At 44.9% G+C, this 23654-nt stretch overlaps 1 long non-coding RNA gene across 2 annotated transcripts; it reads right to left on the reverse strand.

The window, feature by feature from the left end:
* Positions 1 to 6974: 6974 nt before the first annotated feature.
* Positions 6975 to 18232, reverse strand: LOC134482409 (uncharacterized). 2 transcript variants are annotated; one of them, XR_010058468.1, is made up of 3 exons: positions 16902 to 18232; positions 7532 to 11827; positions 6975 to 7037 (listed from the first exon to the last, which is right to left on the reverse strand). It is a non-coding gene; the product is annotated as an uncharacterized LOC134482409 (long non-coding RNA). The 2 variants fall into 2 exon arrangements; XR_010058467.1 differs by having other exon boundaries at positions 16875 to 18232.
* Between the last annotated feature and the right edge of the window lie 5422 nt (positions 18233 to 23654).

Genomic DNA, 23654 nt, shown 5'->3' on the forward strand with positions numbered 1-23654 from the left:
TTGCTACTCCAATAGCAGAAAGTCCAGTTCATACATCATCATAGCAAACAGAAGCTGTCACAAGGTTTAAAGAAACTAGGGCAAAGTCGTTTCACGTCTTATTTCTTGTGTTCTTTCTCGTTTATTCTCCACCTTCCTCACTAGCTCTCCCTCTCTCTTGGCTTCCTGTTAAACTCAGACTCAGACTTTACCTGCACTTGTGCCTTTACGACGTGGCTCTCAACCTCCCCAACTCGGCCATCTTGTGGGGCTGCCTAACCACAGAATGGCTTTCTTGGCTACTCTCTAACTGTAATTTTGGCTTTGCTATAAATTGTAATGTAAACCTCTGGATTTTCTAACAGTCTCAGGTGGCCCCTGAGAAAGGGTCACGTGACCCCAAAAGGGGTTGCCACCCACAGGTTGAGAACCACTGCTTTACATGAACTCGAGTATACACCGTAAGCTAAGGTGTTTGTTAGGTTCTGGATTTGAGCTCTGGTTTCTGCAATCCAGCCGCTGAGGCCTTCTCCTGTTTCATGAACTTCCTGTTTGTTTTGCTAATGGTTTCTTTTGCTGTTGTAGAAACTCTAATGTCCTGTAGTCACATGTGGTGACCCTTGGACTGTGCTGCTGGGGCTGTTCAGGGAGCTCTTGCTCTGCCTAGTGTCTCGAACTGTGTTTTCCTCCAGCATTTCCGTATCTCAGGTTTTAAATAACGGTCTTCAGTCTACCTTGCATTGACTTTCATACTGTGCGAAAGATATGGATCTACTCCATTCTTTTGCCCGTGGGCACTGAGTCTTGTCATTTGCCGAGTGTCAATTAGGCTGCCTTTTGTCCACTACGTGTTGGAGCCACTTTTGCCAAAACTTTAATGGCCGTAGTGGTGTTGATTTACCGCCAGCTGCCCTAGCCCATGCCTTTGGCCTATTTTTATGTCCCCACCAAACGGTCTTTATTTTTGCTCTGTGGGATAATACCAGACAAGGTAAGGTATTGATGCCTGCAGCTCTGTTCTTTCTCCAGCGTGCACAAATTTGAGTGTCGATTCTTTTTCAGCCATGTCTTCTACAGAATACGTTTCATTGTGTTTTTTTTCTTTGTATGTGAATATTGTACACTTTGCTCACACACGCCCCCCCACTCCATCACACATAAGTTTCCCCCATTCTCTCACAGTTCCACTTCCTCTATCCTATACTCCCCTTATACTTTCAAGCCACATATGTGTCGGTGTGATTATATGTATATACATATACGTGTATGTTCATTTACATACATAGGTCAATATTTTACATATGGAAGAAAACCTGTGATATTTACGTTTCTGACTCTGGGCTACCTCATGATCTCCAGTTCTATCCAAATGAAAGGATTTTGTTTATCTCGGCAGGGGAGTAAACCCCACTTGTATGTTCGCCATGTTCTCTGTCCATTTGTCTCCTGCCGGGCATCGCGGCTGGCTCCATTTCCTGGGTGTTGTGAGGAGTGCGTCGAGAAGCATGGATGTCCAACTGTCTCTGGTGTGTTGACTTGGAGTCTTTTGGGAATCTGTCCAGGAGTGGTTTGGCTGTATCCTACCGTAATTCTAGGTTTAGGTTCTAGTTTTAAAGGAACCGCCACAGTAATTTCCACAGAAGCTTCAGCAGTTTGCACTCCCGGTAGCAATGACTACTCCGCTCCCTCAAACCCGCACTAGCTTTGCTGCCATGGAGGGAATGGTACGGGTGTCTCCTTCCTGCCCTTTCCTTCTTGGGCAATAGAACTCTCCATTCCCAGCAAGCAAATTGTCAGGGTAACTGTGAAGTGTGAATTCACAGTGCCCAGTGTAGCGCTAGAGGAATGCAGTCTTTCCAGGTTCCCTCTTGACCTCTGTAGCTGGGTGTCCAGTTGTTTCTTTTGTGGGACCCACCCACACTCCTTAAATCTGCTCTATCACGTGGGCTTGCCTTCACGCTCCCAACTCAAACATCCCACCGCTTGGCGCCCAGCTCCTGGTCAGCACGTGCCGTGGTTTCTTACTGAAGGTACCACCCACTGCATCATCCCTCAGAGTCAGGCTGAGCATGGCTTTTGCCTGCTCCATATATTTCAGGCGCTGAACAATCCAGTTCTTCTGAGCGTCGGTGTGGACCCATAAGTCGGTTGCATTTAAAGAGTACTCCATTTGAACCCACTGCACAGTAACCATCACAGACTCAGTCAGGCATAGGAAGCTTCCTGGACTCGGGAAATTTGGATGCTGGAGTTAGGCTGATAAAGTTTGAACTCATTTAGAAAAGGAGCCTGTCCGAGAACAAAGTCAAGACACAGGGAAACCGAGTCAGGAGAGTGACAGAGAGAGAGAGAAAGACAACTTAGAGGACGCTTACCGAATCGCTGTTCCCAAAGCCAACTTGGCCTTTAGACTCAGCAGTTACCCAAGCCAGGCAGCCAGGCAGCCATATTTTATTTACAGATATAACTGAGATACAATGAACTTCTATCTGCATTTGCTCAGGCTGTGCACCTGCTTAACTGAGCAACGCGACCTCAAAGTTATTAAGCCTTCTATGCTCATAGTCTCCTGGGTTTTATAACTCTCCGAGACACAGTGTATTTCTCCTGCTAGTCACACCGCTGGTTATCTTTTTGCTTAAGAGAGCTCGAGAGTCTTGCTTCTGATTGGCTATCGAGAGTCTTGCTTCTGATTGGCTATCGAGAGTCTTGCTTCTGATTGGCTATCGAGAGTCTTGCTTCTGATTGGCTATCGAGACTCTTGCTTCTGATTGGCTATCGAGAGTCTTGCTTCTGATTGGCTATCGAGACTCTTGCTTCTGATTGGCTATCGAGAGTCTTGCTTCTGATTAGCCATCAAGACGTTCCAGCCTAACACCCTATTCCTTCTTTGTACTCCATTCCCACTTGGCCTCAAAGCTCAGTACCATTTTGCAGGTGTGCAGCGGAGACTAGATAGATATCCAGGCAACACACGAATGACTCTCAAAATTCGTCCGTGCCGGCTCGTCCGCGTGGGTGTTTCCCCTTCACTGTACACAGATTCTATGGTGTTCCAGCTAAAGAGAAATGTAGATGGGGTTTCACACAATGTGGCAGCTCAGGGCTTTGGAGCCTTCTGGGTGTTCTTTAAGCAGGGCGTATTCCATTTCAGCTGGGCTCAGATTTCTAAAGAAATTGCTTCTCTGTTGTCCTCAACGCATAATGGCTCTGGGTTCGTGCTGCTTGACCCAATTCTCTTAGGCTATGAGGTCACTTTGAAAGAAGGGCATTATAGGACGACAAAGCCATTTAAGTAAAACAAAAAGGAGAGGTGATCCACAGAAAGTGTATTTTCTCAATGACTCTGTTCTGAAAGAGATAAAATGCTCCCAGCCCTGTTGGCCAGGGTTCGATCCAGTTGGGTGACTCTCTGCCTCTAGAAACCAAGGCAGTTATACCACACAGCCTTTGACTGTAGGAGATCAGCTCCTCGCATTCAACAAAATGCCTTGGAAATGCCACGGTATTGCTGACCTATCAATAGTCCACTCTTTTGGACTTTGGAGTAGTATTCAGTGCTACTGGGAGGCAATCGGTTTTAATCATGCTCCTGCTGTGGGCCTGTCAATCATTCCTACCTTGGGGCTGTTACAAATGGAACTGCTGGAGAAAATTGCGGTGTGGATTTCTGTGTGAACAAGGTTCTCTGGGATAAGGCCCAGGAACAAGGTGGAAAGGGAGGGCAAACGTGTGTTTACTGTTTCAGGAAGCTGTAACCACGTTCCATAACGATTCTCCCACACCACTTACCTGCCAAGTTAAGGCTCTTAAAAGAAAGTAGAACCAGCCCACGTTACAGAAGTGTACTGCTGAGGACTGTTGAGGTAAAAATTAAATAAAGTGTTTCCACGCAGGCCCGCAGGAGCCGTTCTCTCTGGCTGTCTGGCTGGGAACCTTGCTCACATCCCCTGTAGCCCGGTAAGATCAAAGCTCTAGAAACTTGTAGGTTAACAAGTAGATTTATATGTTAAATTCCCAATCCACAATACATCCACAGAATAAATTCACGGCCAATTAAGAAAGATAGAAACCGCCCACCTAGACAAGATAAAAGCGACCTAGAGCACCTGGATCGGAATCATCTTCCTCCATCGTCTCCATCTTGATTCCTCTCGCTCCGGGTCCTCCTCCCTCCTTCCTAAACCCCACCCCCATCCCCACCCCCACCCCCGCCTACCCTTCCTTCTCATCCAGTGATAGGCTATTCCTTATCCTGGATCCGCCTTGCTGCATAATGACATCACCCTACAGAGGACCACAAAGCTAGGAAGGAAGAAACTCTTGACCATCAGACAGAGACTTGGAGTGGTTGCGGGTTTCCCCCACTGGTTTTCATTCTTGCTTTGGTCTGGAACTATCTCCCTATGCGCCATACCTGTGCCGTCATATGTTGGTAGCATGTGACTTAGTATGTGTGGATTTACAGTTAGGAGATCTCACTGAGTTAGGAGATTGGACCTAGACCGAGTTGAGACAGTAAAGGACTATGGGGACATCTGAAGTTGGGCTAAGTGCATTTTGCCTTCGGATCCAGCTATAAGCCTATGGGGCCAGGGAACGGAATGTAGTGGTTTTAATGAGGATGACCCCCGCCGGCGAATATATTCAAATGCTTAGTTTTTCATAAAATGCTTTCTTTTATAGGTGTTGCTTTGGCTGTGACATTTCTTCACAGAGATAAAATCGTAACTAAGACACTTCCTGTCTCCCTCCTAGTCTCACGATTGCAGAATCGTATATTGAGAGGACAATCCTCCCTTCATTGAGCTGGCTTCATAGCTTTGTGAAGATCAGTTGGTCCTACTGTGCAAGGCTGATCCTAGGTTCTCTAGTCTGTTCCTCGCTCCCACTGAGTTGATCTATGACATGGAAAATGTTAAGAAATAAAGCATTTCACTTTTTGTGTGTGATGTGTATATATGCACTTGTCTTAGTGTGTTTGAATGAGTGTGTGTGTGTATTTGTGTTTGCTTGTGTGTGTGTGTGTGTGAGAGAGAGAGAGAGAGAGAGAGAGGGAGAGAGGGAGAGAGGGAGGGAGTGTGGGGTGAGAGACAAAGAAAGAAAGAAAGAAAAAAAGAAAGAAAGAAGGAAATAGCTTTTCTGTGTATCCTAGGGTGACTGTATACTCACTATGTTGTCCAAACTAACTTTAAACCCATGATCCTCCTGCCTCAACCTCTCAAATGCTGGCTTTATAAGTATGCATCTTCACGCCTAGATCCCACTTTACACTTCTCTATAAAACTGCTCTAAAATTATTCTATCTCCTTTTCTTCCCCATACAATTTTCAAATAAATTTATCTGTATATACAGAGAAAACCTGGCTCAGGTTTCGATAAATATTTTACTAAATCTATGTGTCACTTTGGGAAGAGTGGCCACCTTTACCAAATCGAGGCTTTGAACACACAGAGGCAGCATGTCTCCATTCGTGTAGAGTTTGTGTGTGTGTGTGTGTCTTTCATTGGTGACACGCAGACTTCAGTTTATATGCAGACTTAGCCGAACCTCCAACCGAAACTGTGAATTGATATTTTCAGTTCAGTTCCAGGAGGTTTCTTTTTTTCTTCTTCTTCACTTGTTTTGCAAGTCTTCTTGTGAGGCATCAATAATTAGTTTTTCTGATTGGCAGCTTGTCCTTTTCATCTTGTGCTTCTCTCCAAGCTTTCTTCCCTCTGAGTTTTGGTTTTGCATAGCCATTTCTCCTAGTAGCCAAACCTTTCTCTTTTGCTTTTATAGCCAGTGCTTTCTCTGATTTATCTTTTCAAGTGCTCGATTTCCATTAGGTTTGAGCCTTGTCTGACTGCTATTGTATCTGCACAGAGGCAATGGTGAGGCCTTGCATTTAAAAACCAGTCAACTTTGTTCATTCTTCATCAGTATATTTAGAAATGAGTACGTGGGTTTTAGATGAATAACTGCATAAAAAGGTAATTTCAGCTAGAGTATAAAAGCCTAAACAGAGCGCACTGTTTCCAAATGAGCATTCTAACGGTACAAAAGCTCACAGGGGTGTATAGTTTGGGGCTGAGCAGGAGTTTATTTGAAGGGCTTCCTTAATAATCTGCAAGATGCTCCTATTTGTAGCTTAACTCGATAAAGATACATTTACTTAAAAATCGCACTTAATGCAATTATTGGCAGGATAGGCTTCATTCTGCTTTTCGCTTGTTGCTTTCTCTCAACGGTTTTGTCTTTCTTTCTTTGGCTTACAATAACTATCCTTCTGTGGCTGCGTGGGGATTTTAAATAAGAACCCCAGAGCTGATCCCCATCAAGCCAGTCAAGTTGGCACTGCTAAAATTTAGCTTCATTTAAAGCCAAACTCGGGGAGTCAAATACAGAGAAGGGAAACAACACAGCTGAGCCATTGCTAGGGAAATCAAGACACACCCACCTTTATAAGCGAAGGGACTGCAGACGACTGGTTCACTGATGTGGGGCAGATGTTCTATGGGGTGAGTGTGCACTGAATACTTCTAAGTCAGGGACTACTGGAAACTTGGCAGTGGCCAGATGCAGCCTCAAGTGTGGCAAGGGGGAATGGTGTGGCCGAGCTCTTCCGTGGCTCTCATCCCTGACATTACAGGTACTATTTTCTGAAAGGATTAAGCCAATTTAGGGTGACCTTCAGAGGTATTTAGTGACATTTCAAAGCAACCTTGTCTACATGGCTGCAGAAGTCCCTGATTGTTGCCTCTTCTTTACTCTGAGAGTGCGACTGGCCAGTACTCTGCCACATGTTTGGCCGCCCCACAGGATGACCAGAGAGCTATTATTTCAGTTCCTGATGCCCAACTGGAACTTATGTTTAAGAGCAAAGCTGCGTAGCCTAATCTGGTGTTACTTGCATAGTATTCTGTAGAATTCCTTTGAAGTAAGCTTCCCCCCCCCCCCGCCAGCCCCCCAGTGAGGTGGGATAGGATTCGTTTCTCAAGAACTGGGCACATTTCAGCTCAAAACTTTTATTCTCTGTAGCTAAAGACAAAAGCATGAATCCAGGATTCCAACCGCCCTATAAACACAGGAGAAAAGATTTAATCTTCCTGGCACACATACATGTTACTAAGCTACTATAAGAAGGGAAAGTAGGCCCATACTTTGGGTAATTTCTACACTATAAAAATTATAGATAGAATACTATTAGGAGCTTAGATTTTTACATTTATAGAAAAGAAAAACAGAATATGGTTTATTAGATACACAGTCTTGATATTAAGTGAGATTATTGGTATAATACACACACACACACGCACACACACACACACACACAGACACACACACACCAAAGCATCTAAAGATAGTTGCCGCCATTACAATTCTCTTTTTAAAATAATTGTTCTAAGCTTAGCACTCTGATCAGTTCATGAAGTTAATGATACGTGCTTTAAAATTTAGTCTGACATAGAAAACTACATGGATAAGAGAGTTTGGTAGAGTCCATCATGTAATGACTGCTTAATTATAATGACTACTATTAAATTATCATTATTAAATATAAATATTCACCTCAGATACATTATTTAGGTGATATTCCAAAAATACTCCATGCACTATAACGAAAGTATCAACTTCACTTCTGCCTCATCTCAGAGTGCTGACGTCACAGTTCTCTCCTGTATGATCTCAGCAGTGCTGATGTCACAGCTCACTCAGCTGAGCCCATAACCACAGTAGTACCTGCACAATTCTACCAACAAGGGGTCGGGGGGCTCATTCAATAGGTGTTTCTTCATGATTTATCCTTGGCAGACTCCTTCAGGCTCACCAGTTCTCGTTTACTGGTTACTCACTACGCACGGAGCTAATTAGCCAGAGGATATATTCACATATATAAGTCGAATGTCCCGGACGTGCCTTGGTTCACCTGAACTAGTGAAATGAACTTGCCTCTCTGTACTCACAACTCTTCCTGGTTGACACCGTGACTGGTGACACGGTGATGTTGAGAAGCCATCCTCAAGATGTGGCAGTGTGTGGGAAGATGGAAAGCTAAGTTAGTGGTGTGGTGGTGACAACCTGGTAGAAGCCGGGATCACTAGGGAGCGGTCTAAGAAGGGCGAAGTGAGAAGCGCACCTTCTACGGAGGAGCACGGTGCATTGGCAAAGAAGGCTGACCTTTGGATTTTGAGAACTGCCTCTTGCATAAACATTTCTACAAGGCTGGAGAAACTGGTTTCAGAAACTTCTTGGGCAATCGCTGACAAAGGTCGTCTGGTGTTACTTTCACCCTCATTTTGCTGTAGGTGTGTTCTCTTCCAGGCTCGCCCCACCCAAACTAGGTGGGCATGTCTGCAAGTTAATGCTCCATTGTACCCGGATTCGGCTGGCCTCCGCAAAGGGAGAGTAGACAATCGTGATTGTTTGTAACTTCGTTCTTCCCCCAGGCCTGCGAGTTAGTTATTTCAGTCAGTTCTGATAAACAGATAAACAAAAGACTTGACAGAGAGGGGACTGGAAGTAGTGCTAGGTGTGGGTTCCTGCGGGGAGCGAGCCAGTGCAGCCATAGAAAGGCTACATAGTTACATTGATGCTTGGTGAACAAATGGATGATGGGGGATGGAGTTAGTGGTACGGTGGGGTGTTTGCAACAACATTTAACAGAAGAAAGATAATTGTGCTCTTCGTTTTCATTTGTCTCGTTGTGGGTTTGCCAATCGGATTGGTTTTTAAAAAGAAGAACTCGAGAAAAGGATGGATGAGGATGACTTCCAAGGCACAGACAAAGGAGTCGTCTTCGCCGTGGTCTAGGAGAAGAGCCAAGAAAGGGTGTGGGGTTTTTGCCTCAACTAACAGGCTGGCAGAGAAAGTTCAATCCCAGGAGCCCTTGCGGGAACACACCCTTTTTGATGATTGCGGGAATCATCTCATCAAAACCTGTGCTGTTTACCCAGCAACAGCGCTCCACATTGTTCGGGGTGGGGGCAAGGGGTGAGGGGTGGGGGTGGAGGTGGGGGTGGGGTGGGAGTAGGAGGAAGGGGTAAGGGGTGCCTGGTCAGGGCCTTGCTTCCCAGAGCAGTTAGTCCGGCTTTTGCAAGACTCAAGGAGAACAACTGAGAGGAAGAGTGGCCTATGTTAGCTCGGCGTTCTTCAGAGGCTTTTGCCATTGTGGTGGGGCAGTTCACCTTTTGACAACTGGTAAGCCAAGTACAGGGAACGGAAGAAGGAGCTTGAGCACATGCTGTCCCAGAGCCAGACGGACACACCCTCCTCCCAGTGATGACCTCAGATGAATGGGTTCATTAAAGGACTAGTCCTCCCAGGATTAATCGCCTGGCCAACAAGCCCCGTCCCACAAGGCTGTGGGCCGCATTTCATATTCTAACCACGACAGACTCGAATCACACCTCAGCTGGCGCATTCTCACGTTTAAGTTGTAACAGTATGGAGAGAACATCTTTCGGTGATCCTGAGGGAAAAACTGCACGAAGGAAGAGAGTTAAAGTAGACTTTTGGGGGTTGGGAAATTTCAGCCATCTGGAAACTTCTATGGTTGTGAGGATGTTTGCTGCAGTGCGGCTCTGAGGAACCTCTGAGGATCCTCTGTCAGGAGAAGGAAGCTGAGGTCCAGCCACACAGTGTGCATCAGGGGAGAGACAAATGAAAGGACACTTAGGAAGGAAGGAAGGAGGCTCGGCATTCAAGTAATTCTGCAGGAGGAACACAGACATCAGGCGGCCTCACATCAGACCCATTCATCCCTGTGTGGTCATCTTAACGTTTATGGACCTGAACTTCCACCGCTGAAAGCCTTTAAGAGCTGCCTAGCCTCCCTCGCAGAGGGGGCTGATTAAGAAGGTGCAGATAGTTACGGAAGACCAAGCGCTGTTATGAACTGTTTTATTTATCCAGTCAGTGTCATTGAACGCCTTAGTTAAGTCAGGCATTGTGCCAAGCAGTACGGGAGAGCAGGAATACCTCCTTTTCGCCGAGCAGCAGCTCTTCTGGGGATTATAAGCAAACAACAGCAAAGCAGGCCGGTTTAATTAAGTCCATCAAATGCTGTACAGGAGGGACAGGGCTGTCGAGAGACACACACATGGGGGCCGTTATCCAGACGCAGGACGAGAAACGCCACCCAGAGCAGGTAGTGACAGAGCAGAGGTCTAACGGGTTTTTGAAGAACTGCAGAAATATATGCGGAGAGCCGTTCTATCTTAGACATCTGCTGCATCTATTTCTCTGGCATTAAGACCCACACTCCCACACAGGTGGGTAAAGGAAAATTTATACGGACACAGTGGAGTTTTATTCAGCTACAAAGAATGCACTCTTGTCGCTTCCAAGCAAAATGGATGGGACCAGAGGACACTGTGTTAAGAAAAGCTAGCCGCTTGCAAAGGGACAAACACCAACGTGTTCTCTCCCATATTAAAAAAATCTCATCCTGAATCTAGATCAGTAGTTAATAGAGATTGGGAAGGTAGAGAGTTGGGATAGATGGCTGAAAGGAGGTTGGACTTGAGTAGTACACACTGTATACACCTGTATGGAAATGTCACAGTCACACCAAATCACGTAAATATGAACAGCTTTTATATTTAAATATGAACCAATGTGTTGGGTGTGGCGGAGAATGCCTGTACCCTTAGCATGTGGGAGACTGAGGCAGAATGATGAAAAGAATGTCATGTTCAAAGCCAGCTTGGGTTACATTGTGAGGTCCTGTACAAAATAGCAATTAAAAAAAGGGGGTGGGGGCTGGAGAGATGGCTCAGTGGTTAAGAGCATTGACTGCTCTTCCGGAGGTCCTGAGTTCAAATCCCAGCAACCACATGGTGGCTCACAACCATCTGTAATGAAATCTGATGCCCTCTTTTGGTATCTGAAGACAGCTACAGTGTACTTCTATATAATAAATATAATAAATAAATCTTTAAAAAAAGAATTATTAAAAAACCTCAGAAAACAAACTAAAAATGAAAATAATATAAGATACAACACATGAAGATTTAAGCTCCGTGAAAAATGGAGGGCTATTAATTTTCTAGACAGCTACCCTACTATTTAGAAATACTCGAGCCTGCAAGGGAATGGAGTTGCCATGTCCACAAGCAACAGCTGAATCTGTGACCTGAGGTCATGCCTCATCTCAGGGCTGCATGGTTTAAAAAATTGCCTCATAGGCTACCTAAGCCTCCCAGCTTTGGATGCCGAGGGGGAGACCGACCACTGAGCTGTGAGATCATGCCCCACCCTTGTGCTTGTTGCCGCCCCATTTGTGTCCAGCTCGGACTCTCGTCGGCCAAGACATGCCGACCCCCTCCCTAAGGGCATCCCCTGCAGTTTCCCTGAAGTGTAACTGTGCATTCTACCCCATGCCTTCTGCAGAATGAGGTGCAACCCAAGCTGCTACTTGTCATCCAACTGGACTGGCAAAACAGGAACTGCATTACTTCACAAGAGCCAGGACTGTTGCACACAGGAATGGTAAAATTCCTCTCAGTCTCTGAGGGGAGAAGCCAGGTGAGCTGGCATCGAACCACACAGAAAAGTCACCCCACAAATCAGAGACATTTGGCCACTTGATTGTTCAGATTTTTACTGTGGGGGGGGGGTGTCAAAATCACAGCCTTTAAGTCTGGCTGATGAGGACTATTCGAGAGTTGGCAGGTCATTAGAGAGTGGCTTGTCTCTCCTGAGTATGTAGAAGGCTCTCAGGTATCCAGCCGTCTACCAGATGCTTGCATTTGGGAAGTGCCCCTCAGTGACTCAGCCCTGTGATTCTCCACACCGGTGTCCTTTTGGTTTCAGGACAGGTAATTTCTGTGACACAGGTTCTGAAGAGTCCTAAAATTGAGGCTCCTGTACACAAGCAGAGACACAAGTCAGCAGGGGTAGTAAATGTCACCTGTCTTCCTCGGTAGTTTCCAATAGATAATGGCAGGAGTCCAAAATGGGGTGTAGGCACTACTCAATCCCCTGACCCCTCCCCAGCATGCCCTGACTCCTTTTGGCAGCAGGGGTACACAGACTGTATCTTAGAGAGCTGAGCCTTTTATATGCCCTTGGCACACAGCATGGTGTGGGCGTGGGCACTGCTGGGCCATGATCTAGAGACTAAAGAGTGTTAAATGCCAAGTTATATTTGGAGTAAATCATTCTGCATTAAAATCCAATCATGTGACCAACAGACTGGATGTCCAGTCACCTTTAGAGGTAGAGAAAAGCTATAACTCTCTTCCACCCATCTGTCAGACATGAACAGTTGAAGCTAATAAATGAATTATACACCAACTGCTTAACATTTGAAAGGGTTTGGTACATGAAATGGCATTATTATTATTATTATCATCATTATTTTATTATTAAATAGAATTAACGAAAAATGCATGACACAGAGAGATCTTGTTTTGAAAATAAAAATCAGTTTTGTTGTGTCTCATACTCTTTGAGAGGTGGAGTCTTGGAATCAGGAAACAGTAGCCTTTTCCGGGACTTGTCTCAAGTACAAACTATGGTAGGGGACCAGTAAGAACTACCTCTGGTTCACACAGTTCAGAGGTTCTTCAAGGGTCAGACTGACTGAGCCAGAGGTGGCATGGGACTTAGAGATGCTTGCTGAAGAAGCGGGCTAAAGGACACCTCAGTGGTCAGAAGAACAACAGCTTGAACACTGGAATAAATAATGACTAAACAAAAGACAAGCCACTAGGTAAATCACAAGCCTAGGATCCTTACTGTACCGGCTGGTTGTGAATGTCAACTTGACTCAAGCTGGAGTTATCACAGAGAAAGCAGCCTCCCTTGAGGAAAGGCCTCCATGAGACCCAGCTGTAAGGTGTTTTCTCCATTAGTGATCAATAGGGGAGGGCCCACTGTGGGCGGTGCCATCCCTGGGCTGGAGGTCCTGGGTTCTATAAGAAAGCAGGCTGAGCAAGTTAGGAGGAGCAAGCCAGTAAGCGGCACCCCTCCATGGCCTCTGCATCAACTCCTGCCTCCAAGTTCTGCCCTGTGTGAGTTCCTGTCCTGACTGACTTTGGTGATGAACAGCATTGTGGAGGTGCAAACTGAATAAACCCTTTTCTCCCTAACATGCTTCTTGGTCATAATGTTCTGTGCAGGAATAGAAACCTGGACTAAAGACTTACTCTGACATACATATAAATAAATGTACTGCCCATAAAGTGACTAGTACATCACCACTGGTCAACACACAGGAAGTTGTTGTCATCAGGAGATGTGGTAGGGGCAGCATTGCCTATTTGAGCTTTCATTTGGGGAAGGGATTGGGGGATTGAACCCAGAGCCTTGTGCATTAAGCACTGCTCTAGGTTGTGATCTTAACATCTCTGTTTTCCCCAATGTGCCATAAACATCTTCAGATTTAGTCTTTTTCACAAAAGCTTAGTCCCCTCCAGTGAATTTTTTATCAAAGGCACGAGATAGCAAGTGTGATCTGTTTAAGCTTCACTAGCAACTTGACTGAATTTGAGTGGCCTAAGAGACCTGCCTCGGAGGTCAGTGAGGGTGTTAACAAAGAGGTTCATAGGAGGAGACCCACCCTGGATATAGGCGCTCCCATCTAATGGAAAGAGGAATCTAGATGAATGCTGTATTCATCTCTCTCTGCTTCCTGACTGTAGATGAACAGTTGCCTTATATTCTAGTCACAGGGACTTCCCTGCTGTCATGGACTCCATCCCTTCTCAGAGTGTGAGCCAAAACAAAGCCTTCCTTCTTCAAGTTAGTTCTCACCCTGTAACCAGTTACAGCAAGCTGAGGGTGATTAATGTGGTAAGGCTGTGAAGAAAACCTAATCCTTGTATGTTCCTATTTGGACTGTGAGTTAGTCCAGTTGAGGCAGGATGCATGGTGTGGCTCGTGAAGTCATGAAGGCTGTGTGTGTGTGTGTGTGTGTGTGTGTGTGTGTGTGTGTGTGTGTATGCGTGCGCGCACAAGAGAGGGAGAACAGCCAGGGGCATCTGGAAGAGTCCAGAGCAGAGAGAGAAAGTAAAGAAGTAGATTGAATTTGGCCAGGGCTAGGGCAATGGGAAGAAATATGGGAGATAGGGAAAGAGAGAAACACACACACACACACACACACACACACAGAGAGAGAGAGAGAGAGAGAGAGAGAGAGAGAGAGAGAGAGAGAAGAAAGCTGGACAGAGTTTAGGGGAAGGGAGGGGTGAGAAGGGCTGGGATGCTATCGTGAATGTTGAAATGTACAACAGGTACTTATGATAGGTACTTAGGGACCCTTAGGTCAGCTTGTGCTTTGATAAGTTGATAGGTGGCACAGATCCCTCTGCCAGAGGTAAGGGAAATGGTTTCTTTGGCAGATGGGAACTAGTTTTACAAGTTCCATGGAATGTTGATTTTTATCTAACTGCCAGAAATCCTCCTGTAGGCCACTATTAGAACCTTTCTGCATACGGGGACAGCCTGGGACCTAACACTATCCTTAACTCAAAGCTGTGTCCTTGGATGATAAAATGTGGACTCGTAGGATCTGAAGCAAAAGTTTCTATCCTTCTTTACTTTGGCGTACAGAGGATCTCCCTGTGGGAGATGTGGGAGTGTCTCCCCAAGAACAGAACAAGTAGCAGATGCTAGCATTCCCAACAGGGTTGCTTCTGAGATGAGTATGGATCTAAAAGACAGACAGCCACTCCTGAAATGATAGCACCATGGCCCTTGCTGGATTTCTCTGTATGGATGTGATAATTTCTATAACATTTTCAAAAGGTTTATATGAATACTAATGTGTACAACTATATGTAATATAGTATATTATCATATAATAATATACGATAACACAGTATTGTTTATAGTCATAAAATTATCAATGTATAATAAAAACTAATAATTATTAACCTAGAATGTTACTATATTAATATATAATATAAATATAATATAGTAATAGAATTTTATATAATATGTTCACCCTTTGACATGTATTTCATAAAATGTGTAGAAGTGTTGTTTTGCGAAACGCTATTATTCTAACATAATGTATTAGCAGTGGTTTTGAAAGGCATTGAAATGCAGATCAACACTGAAATCAATCAGTGCAGGCTACAATGCAGCTCTAGAAATAAATGTCTACATCTGTCCCGGTGACACTCTTTCAGGAGTCAGCAAGTCATGGCCCCTAGAGCCGAACAAATTCACCATAACCTATGTTTGCACAACCAATGGCAAATTAACGAGCTTGGCCTAAATATGTTTCATACTTGGGTGATAGAGTTTGACCCGGAATTGCCTCTACTTATAGTTAACTGCAACTTGGCTTGATGTACAGCATCACTCAGGAGTGTTTCCTTGTATCCTGGCAACTAAGCCAGAGCCAGCCATGACAGCTGATGCCTCAGCCAACCACAGGCTGACAGCTGGCCCTTAAGCTCCAAGGAGAGCACGAGCGATTGCTCCAGCAGGTAATTACTTCAATCACTTGTGGTTCAAAAATCACAGAAAAATAAACTCTGTCTCACAATTAACGTAAGTGGTGAAACTATCACATAAAGCAGGAAAATACCATTATGAAGTCAGAGGGTAATTACGGCTAGGTCAGAAAGTGAATGTTTTGACGGAGTGAGGCTCGTGGGACTGGAAAGTGACCTGTGTTTATTCATCTCACACACACACACACACACACACACACACACACACACACACACCAATGTTGCTGTTCTGGGTTACGTGAGATGATTGAGCTAAGAAAGAGACCCTACGGGCTGAGTTTAGGCTTCTCAGTGGCTGAAGGATCAGCCTCTCGAGGACTGAAGGCTGGCCACTCCCTAGAAGAGCTCTTTGTTGTTAAAGGAAAGACAGCGTTAGCAGCTAATTTCCTCATACCGAAACCTCTTATCTCATCTAGGGGCTGCCTTGGAAGAGCCATCATCCTAAGCCATGCTCAGCCATGGGTGACTTCCTGGTTTGCCCGGCCTGTCTAGGACTATGCTATTATGCAAAGGCTATGAGACTCTTTCCAAAGAGCAACTCCATGAAATCACAGAAGCAATCACGGACAAAAGAGGACTATTTCATGGCAGACATAATGGTCCTGCTAAAATTCTGCTACACACAGAGATACAGAGACTTGGACACACACACACACACACACACACACACACACACACACACACACACACACACACACTGTATTTAGTTCATGGGAACTATAGTTAAAATACCTTTGGTTCCTACCGGGAAAATTGAGCAATGTTACTCCCTTTCTGGTATAAGTTCATAGAAATGTTTGTTATTTTGGAAACAAAGGTATTTTGATCCATATTGAACCTAAAAGGAGACAAGGAAGTTGCTAGAGGCTAGAAGCACCTGGAGACCTTAACCCCACAAGAAGGGCAGCCATGACGCTAGCCTTCTAGGAGATGCTGAGTCCAATGAGGGTTTTGGCTGTCGGAGAAGGAAAGCAGATGTTTGAGAAGGGGCAGGGCCATCACTTAGCACAGAAATAAGTTACTATCGTTAAAGGAACTATGGCATAACCGAAGTGCTATAGAATAACAATTGTACGATGTAGTGACATTGCTTCCCTGGCACATTCTCAGCTAAAGCTTTTAATACAGGCATGGGCTCTACGTTGCATTAAACAAGAGGGAAACAACATCTTTGATTTAAGGAGAGCAGGGAAGGAGCAGAAAAAAATCCAATCACCCAACTGAAAATGGTGAAGATGAAGGAGAAAGAAAAAAAAAGAAAAAAAGAAAAAGGAACAGGATTAAGGCAAACTACTTTCCGAGGAGCTTCGAACACGTTTGTCATATAATTAATAACATTGGCTACTCTCGTCAGTTAAACGGTAAAGATCCTCTAGTGATAGGGAAAACAGTGAAGTTCGATGTGATTCATAGATAGAGGAAGAACGCTAACTTTACTTGCTTACTCTTATCTGTGTATATTCATTACATACGGAAATACTGGGCTTCATAAAGACATTTTCACAAATATATAGTGAACTTGGAGCTCCTCCACCCCTTTCTGGTCTATTAGCATTCCTCTAGGCTCCGCCCAACGGTTACCTAGCAACAGCGCAGTAGGTCTGGCTTACTGTAAAAGGGACCATTTGGCCTCCCTTAGTTCTTTGACTCTGACTCTTTTCTCTCTGATCTCTTTCTCTCTCTCTCCCGTTTCCCCTACCCCCTCTCTCTTCACATGTTCCGGTAAGCCTCTTTCCTTCTCTTCCTCTGTCTCTGTTCTTCTCTGTTCCCTCTCTTTCTCTGCCTTTACTCCCTTCTCAACTCTACCCATCCCTCCAAATAAACTCTATTCTACACTACACCCATCTATGGTACATGGGGCAGAGGGTGCCTTAGCCTGGGCCCGCTGAGCCTCTGAGGCAAATTCTCCCGCCGCACCATACCATACCATACTATACAAAACAGATCACTGGCTTTACAAAGCACGTCACCCTCCTCTCACCAGGCCCCTTAATCTCATTCTACTTTTAGGTCATATATGCATATAAGCTTTTGTATGTCCATATAAAAGTGAGAATTCACAAATGGAAAGAAAACACACAACATCTGTAATTACCTTGCTATGATAATCTCCAGTTGCAGGGGTTTTTGTTTTTTGTTTTTGTTTTGTTTTTTTGTTGTTTTTATTTTTTCTGGAAATGACATAGTTTTTTTCTTTGTGTCTGAATAACGTTTCATTTTGTATGTATACCACACTTTCCTTCTCAACTCCTGTGTACAGGCAGTATTAGCTGTTGTGAACAGTGATACAGTAACCATCCATGTGTGCATACGTCTGTTACATGTGATTAGTTCCTACCGTGGTACCGCTGGGCCACGTGACCGTCCCTTTGACTCTTAGGTTTCTGAGGAGCCTCCACCCTGATGTCCATAGCGGGGCAGTAATCTGTAATCTCGATAGCGCTGCATGAGCATTTTCCCTTTCTCCACGTGATTGCCAGCATTTGCTATTTGTTTTCTTGATGGGTGCTATTCTGATTGGCCAGAGGCCGACTCTCTTCTGTAGTTTAATTTGCGTCCCTTGGATGGCAGTGAGACTGAACGTTTTCATTAGTTCGCTAGCTAGTCCTACTTTATTTCTTGAGAACTATCTGTCCATTTCATTAGCCCGTTGGTTGCTTGGTTTCCTTGTACTTGGCTTTTGAGTTTTTTGCATATTCTCTATGTAAGTCTGTTTCTGTCAGCGATTAATCCTACTCAAATCACCCTGACAGCGGAGTGCATTCCTCACTACACACCCCAATGTTCTGAGTTCCTGAATGAAAGACACACACACACACACACACACACACACACACACACAGAGAGAGAGAGAGAGAGAGAGAGAGAGAGAGAGAGAGAAAGAGAGAGAGAGAGAGAGAGAGAGAGAGAGAGAGAGAGAGAGAGCCTTCTATTTTAATATGCCTTAAACACCTCAATGGTTGGGCCACTTCCAAAGTCTCCACATGGCTAGCACACTCTCCCTTCCGATATTCCTGAATTATTTACTTACTAAAACCTATACTCTTTCCAGTCTAGCCCTGGACCCAGGCCTGCAGCCTCTTGGGCCATGATCCCCCAACTTTGTCCGTCGTCTCTCTGTCCTACACTTCTCAGACCTGTTTCTTCTCCTTTCCTGTCCTGGCATCGTGGTTCTAAATCCTCTTTCCTTTCTTGGTTCCCTTGCCTCTGAATACTAAAGTCCCGCCTCTTTCTCCCTGCCCAGCCATTGGCCGCCGGCAACTTTATTTACCAATCAGAACCAACTGGGGGCAGGACCCTCAGCCTCTTACCTGCAGATTCTTGTGCAATTTTGGGAACCCAATTAACAAAGTACAAGTGTTAAACCAAATCCACAAGTCCTCCGTTAGATTTGTAGTTTGCTCGGGTTTGTCTCCCATTGTGGAGGCTGTTTTTTTCTCTCTGCTGATCGTTTTCTTTCCTATGCAGAGCGTTTTAGCTTCGTGCAGTCTTGTTTGCCAATTTTTAGAATTATTTCTGGGCAATCGGAAACTCTCTGAGGAAGCCCACGCCTATGCCAATATCCATAAGGATTTTCCCTGGGATGATTTCAGAGTTTCAGGTCTCCTGGTAACGATCTTCAATCTACTTAGCATTGGCTTTTGCTCCAGGAGAATTAGACAAGAATCTAATTGCATTTTTTTCCCCTTCATGGATATCAAGTTTTCTCCAGCACCATTTCTAATGTTTGGGGCATCTTTGTCAAAACCCAGGAGATTGTAAGTGCTTGGGTTAGTGTCTGGGTCCTCTAGTCTAGTCCATGGATACAGGCTTCTGCTGTTTGTGCCCATATGTTTTCCTCTTCTTCCGCCCTCCAAGCGTCTCATATACCTCTCCCCACTCTCTGCCCACACGTGTGCTGAACAATGAGGACACTAATGAACGTGACCATGACATGGGGAGAAGCCCGTGAGACCTCAACTCTACACACCAAGTAGTTTTAAGAGCATTGGTATTAATTTTTCTTTATAGTGGAATATACCGGGTAACAGGGGTGTGTCTGGATTTTTTTTTTTTAGTTGAGCTTTCCTTCAGCATCAGTCCCTTCTTACAGACCAGTGTAAGATGTTTTGTTTTCTTGGCTCCATTTATACCCAGATTCTTATTTCACTTCTTTTTAGATTTTTTTAATTTAATGGCACATAGGGTTCGAAGTCAAGTCTTAACAATCTGGGTTTTGTTACCATCTGCTGCTGGTGGGATGTTTCCTTTTTAATCTCTGTATTACTTTGGGGTTTCTTGTTCCTTCTTTTGTTAGTTTGTCAGTGTGTCTAGGTTTTTTTTTTTTTTCTTTTTGATTGTTTCAAAGAATCAATTCTGTGTTTCATTGATTCTTTGTATTGCTTTTGTATTTGAGGCCTACAGAACACTTGCAACTTGGAGAAACAGAATAACCATTATCCCGGGGTTTCTAGGAACATGTTTGCTGCCACAGAAAAGAAAGCATGGGTGAAACTTAAAATTAACAGGCAACTCAGCAAAACAATCATGTTTTGTGATGCTATAAAAAATTTAAATGTGACAGAAAGCATTTTTCATGATAGTAGCAAGAACGCATAGATGTACATTTTAGAAGCAAGCAATACATTATATAGAAAAATTATTCTAAAAAAACATATTGAAGGGTATTCTAAAACTAACCAAAATAACTTAGGATAAAAGTCAAGTTGCTGCCTCACAGTGAATTGACATTTTTAAAGGAAAATAGTGGGTACCAAAATTAATAGAAAGTAAAGGACCACAAATTGCCAAAGCTACTGTAAAGTGCAGTCTAGACCAGCACTGCCGGGCAGTACAGAAGCCCCGCTGTAATGGCTGCCAACCAGACCTTTGCGGTGGTGAAGCAGGGACAGGCAACCGAGTGAGCAGGGACAGAAGAGACCCTAGTACAAACTGAAGCTTGTCATCTGAGGTGGCTTTGTAAATTAAATGCAGGGGACAGACAGACAAACAAACAGAAAAGGGGCTGTATTACAAACGTGCTTGGAGAAATTCTCCACTTGCAGCCAATTGACTTAAATGTCTGCCTTGCTCCATAAGAAATAATTACTAACATTGATTGAGTACTGCTTCCGCCCCAGACAGGGACTCGTCTAGAGATGTCTTCTGTGTCAGCTCCCCTCTCGCTTGGCTTCCCCTCTATACAGAATGTGTCCAGTCATACAGTAAATGCTCGGCAGGACTTGCTTGTCACCCGGGCAGCTGGGAAGCCCTTGCTTTGGATAGTGCTCTGTGCAGCATCCTGGTAAGGAGCATGAAATGCAAGGCCCCACTGTGATAGAAGAACCAAAACCTCCAGAGGCTGCGCTGAGCATAGGGCAGCTCTGGACTTGAGCCCCACCCCACCCCGGCACTGCAAACATAGAACAAAGCAAAGGGCCACAACCTTAAGCCCTAAGAATCTATTTCAGACAACATGGATGTGAATGTCATATTGCAAACCAGAAGACAATGGCTATGTCTTGGAAGGGGTGGGATTGGGTCCGGGAGGGGGTTTTGTGGCTTTCTGTGTTATTTTACTGTGATGAATATGGTACCTGTTTCCATCTCATCAAAGAACATATGCGTGGTTCTTTTTTTTTCATGTCTTTAACACTTCCCGAGTGTTTGCATTTTACAAAATGAACGCAAACTATGCCATACTAAAGAGTCAGAGAGAAACAGAAGAGTGTGGCACTCCTGTGACTCCCTCAGGTGTGCCTTCAGGAAGCAGCAGGTGCTCGGAGAACCGGACTCACGGTTCTCTAATTTTCCCCTTCTTGATAAACATTAAAGCTAACAAAGCTACCCCCAATGGTCTATCCTCAGACCTGTTGATCATATCCTGTTTATCTGTCATCTGAAGCTTCCATTGCCTTGGGCTTGGGAAGTCTCAGTGAACGTTGTTGCCTGAGCCATTTACAAAGTGTCATTAAGTCATTATAAACCAAATGGAGACATGTTCATCTAAAAGGCTGAGTGTGAGATTGATTTCTTAGATGCAGCATCAGAAGATGTCTCTCCCGTCTCCTGGAAGGCAGTAGAATAGATGGCAAACCTTGTGCTGACTGTGCTTTAAAAGCTTCCCGGAGCTCTGTTTGTTCTGCAAGGCAGTTGCTCTTGCTGGGCTAATTCCTGTGCTGGCTGACTTTGGCTGACCTTGGGCTTTCTCTGTTTATCCCACTGAGAGGAGTTTCTATGTTAGGAACAGCCTTGCTCTTAAGCTCTTGGCTTCTCCTCCTGATGGTGTTTGCCTTGCTTGCATTCCGAAGTCCTTGGAGGGAGTGAGTGGTCACCACAGGCTGCTTCCCACCTAGGTTTCTTTTGCTTTGAAATTCACAGTTTAAACCAGAAGTCAATGGAAACAGGTAGCTTCAAACACACCTCCCATTTTCCCTGGAAGCACGTTTCTCAGGTGTATCAAATGGGTAATCTTTCCTCCCAGCTCTCCCTCCCTAAAAACACTATCAGTTCCTTGGAGTTCATTCCTTGCCCCTTTTGTCCCGTCATTTCTCTTAAGAAGCTTCCACCCTGGTGCTCCAGGGAGACGTCTGCCAGTCATTAAGGATCAAAGCATACCACACACTCTCAAAACCTGAGTCCCTGCCCTCCCTCCTCCCTGTGGAGAGTAGAGCTAATTCTGCTGTTCACCCTTTGAGTGTCTTCTTGCTCTGAAGCTTCTGAGTACCACATAGGTCACAGCTGCTTCTGAGTTTGTCTTCTCGATTTCCAGTCAAGTATATGTATGACCTTAAGAAGTCCCACAGGAGGGAAATGTAAGGGGTTTCAGTGTATGTGTGTGTGTGTGTGTGTGTGTGTGTGTGTGTGTGTGTGTGTGTTGGGGGGGGTGTGCTGAATTCATCCTCTGGCACCAACAAAGAATTGAATGACCCGGAAAGGGAAAATTACAGCTTTCCACGCTTGGGATGGGAGAAATCAAAGGCTGGAAGTTTGCAAAACAGCTAACTTGGGTCCCTCTCTTCCCCCTACTGGACCTGTGGCTTCGTACCAATTTTGCTTGCAGTTTTCCGGGAACCAGAAGCAGCTACCCCAGGAAGCCTCCCTACATTTTCCCTACCTATCTAGCTTCAATTTCAGAGGTAGCTTATCCATGTTTTCAAGTTTGGGAATAGATAGGTGAGAATAAAGACAATGTTTTCATTATGGAACATACGTGTGGATTGGAGAAGCAGGTAATCAAGTAAGAGGGGGAAAAGTATGCATTAGTGCGTGCAACAAACAGAGGGAGGCACCCAGCTCAGTGTCCTGAAATCAGAATTTTCAGACACCAGAAGCGAGCACTTGGGTATGACCAGCAAAGCTCTGGGAGCCTGAGGCCAGCACCAATCAGAAGCAGGGATTAAAAAGTCTGCAAGGATGGGACAAGCTTCTAGAGGCTCCAGGCAGCTCAGTAGACATTGGTCTGCAGTGAGCCTTAACACGTGTGGGCCACTATACTAGCAACAAGGGACCATTCCAGTGACCACGTCTCCCACCAGGACCTCCTGCCTCTGGCTTAGCATTGACTTTGGTGACCATTGGATGTCCTGAACCCTGGTTGACCTGACTAAGCATACCTGAGACTGTGGCTAGCTACCCCACCAGTGGGTGTGAACAAGGTGGCCTACTGTGCACTAGGCAGCTTGTTGCCCCTCTACCTACTGTCTGTGAGTGCACTCAGCCTCCGGATATTGATGGCATCTCTTAGAGCTAGACTGTTTGGTTGTGGGGTTTGTTTGCTGTGAATTGCTTCCCTTCCCCTGATGTGTGAACAATAAAGTGTGTATTTGAAAAAGAAACACCCAACTGTAGGGGTTTGTCTGGCACTGCTTGTATTCAAGTGCTAAACTCTATAACCCAACTCCTGGTTTCTCCAAGACAAGCAGATCCTTACCTACACCAGCTTTTGTTGTGTAAACCATAATGTAAAACTATTGGTTGAATAAAGACGTCTACAGTCTGTAGCTGGGCAGAAGAGAGGTAGGTGGTAGGTAGGGCTTTCGTTCCTGGGTTTGTGGTCTAAGGCCAAGAAGAGAGAGGAAGAAGAAAGAAGTTGTCATGGGGTAGGTGGATCCTGAGTACATGGCCCTGAGGACCAGCCTGTTGGAGTGAGTGGCCCAGGTGGAACATAGCAAGTGATGTTTCAGGGTTACTGACAAGAAAGTAGACAGAAATGGAGAGAGGATTGATATCAGCCCAGCTCTAAT

This window comes from Rattus norvegicus, chromosome 16 (assembly GCF_036323735.1).
Source record: "Rattus norvegicus strain BN/NHsdMcwi chromosome 16, GRCr8, whole genome shotgun sequence".
Lineage (NCBI taxonomy): Eukaryota > Metazoa > Chordata > Mammalia > Rodentia > Muridae > Rattus > Rattus norvegicus.